We start from the raw sequence: 2,242 nt of genomic DNA, 5'->3' as shown, positions 1-2,242 counted from the left end.
ATGTAAACTTGGAACATCATACATTTTTTCCTCGCTGCATAATTAAATATTTCTATATAAAATGTAATCAATACTAGATGTTTACATCTTTGTTGGAAATGTATTTAACTAGCATGATTAAAATAAATTATGGATAAATAAAAAATTAATTTCAAATAACTTTTGGTTTTCCTACTTTAAGAACAATTGAAATTTTTTTTAAATTTAATTCCTGATTTACGTTGGCTAATCAAAGTTTAATAATTATAAGAATTAATTCTTTTTAACCTTTTAGCTTTGAAAATTTACTATTAAAAAAAGAAAGAAATGAAGAAAGAGTTTCAAACTTGATTTTTTTTCTAGATTTTACTTACTTGATTTTTTTTCTAGATTTTACTTACTTTTTCTAACATCATATTTTAGTATTTTCTTATCATTTTAAGTTTTGGTTTTCCTTTTAAATCTAGAGTTTAGATTTATCTTATTAAGAGATTTTGAGTTTTATATGTTTTGGTTCAAGGATCTTATTTAAAAGTGCACATTTCATCTAAAATGATATTGTTGAAATATTAGAAGATATATTACAAATATCCTAGTTGTATAAGTGACAAGCAATAAAACTTTTAAAAGAAATTATTCATAATCGACAATAATAAAAAATCGCTACTAGAACTTTTATCTTATATATATTGCAAGTTTAAATATATACTTAGTATGCATGCTAGTATTCTTTTTATTATATCTAAGGTTGAAATCATATTTATTTTGATTTTTATTTTACGTGTTTATAGATTTAAAATTATATGTTATTATTGTAGGTTTATCTTTAACAATTTTTTATGTTTTGTATGCTCTTTTATTATAATAAACTAAATATTTTTATATATTAATTTAATATGAAAAGATAAATTTTTAACAAGAATCTTCTCTTTCTCTCTCTTTAAAAAACCCCTTAAAATTAGTCTATTCTAAATTAAGCTGACATCTAGCTCCTGTAAATTGTTCTAAATGGCTGCAAATTCTCTTTTTTCTTATTAATAGTTTTATATTATCTTTTATTCTTTTGTTCTAATCTAAATTTTTCTTAGATGTAATATGACCATATGAATTATTTGGTCTTCTTTCTCGCTATGTTTTTCTCCTTAAAATAAATATTGGTAGTTATTTTCTAAGTATGCCGAGAAAAATTGATAATGATTAACATTTTTAGATCTTTCATCAGCATAGCCTTGGAATGCAAACAATTTCCTTATTGATTGATGATGACTAGGATTATATGTGTATGTAAGATGTAATAAATTTTTATATAAATAGTATAGGCTTAGGATTTTCCGTGTCTTTCAAATCATTAACAAGATTATTTAGTGTCCAAAAGACTATTTTATACTTTAATTGTTTTTCTCAAAAAGCTAGTTATGGTAATTAACTATAATGACATTACCATTTTAATTATACTTTTCAAAAGACTATGGATGCGTGATAAAAATAGTGATATAATTATACTTTAATTACTATAATGACATTACCATTTTCCTTTTATTGAAAAGAAATGTAATCAATTATGATATACTTTAGGGAAATCTCAAAGATTCTATTAGCTTTAGAAGGAAATTCGTCAATCAATCTAAAACAGGAAGAGAGAGATGAAAAAAGAGATTGGTCATTGGTAAACGTGGTTGATTGACATGGATTAAATAGAAAAGAAATATAATAATTAATATAGATTGGACATGCATAGCGTAGGAGTGGTATAGATTACGAGGAACATAGAAATAGCCGTTGATAGGAATGTGACTGCAAAATGTCAAACAGGCAACGACGAACTACAAACAAAAATCCCATCAGGCATCAACATGTCCTGCTTTGCCTCGCCATCTGCTCGTATCTTGACCAAGCTAGAATTAAATCCATGAGCATGCTATTTGATCTCCACACATATACAATATACACACATAAAAGACACCTTACTAAATGCCATCCGCAATTAACCACCCATATTTCCATCGCCCACAAGCAGCTAGCAGCTGAAGAGCAGCACCTCCCATACATAAACATTACACACACAGCTCCATCCCCTCCTGGCTACCCGTACTACCACTCCCACCTTTTCAATGTTTCTCATTTGCAAGAAGACTCATCAGAAGCATCCAAAGGCAAGAAGACTACGCCATACATGTCATTTTAAATCCACTTACTCAAACAATTAAATTTCAGCATGCAGCAGCACCATTAGCCGATCGAAGAAATTTATAGTAACAAAAAG

Source organism: Populus euphratica, unplaced genomic scaffold (genome assembly GCF_000495115.2).
Source record: "Populus euphratica unplaced genomic scaffold, PopEup_1.0 scaffold2165.1, whole genome shotgun sequence".
Lineage (NCBI taxonomy): Eukaryota > Viridiplantae > Streptophyta > Magnoliopsida > Malpighiales > Salicaceae > Populus > Populus euphratica.
The sequence above is the reverse complement of the archived record's forward strand: the minus strand, read 5'-3'. Positions refer to the sequence as shown.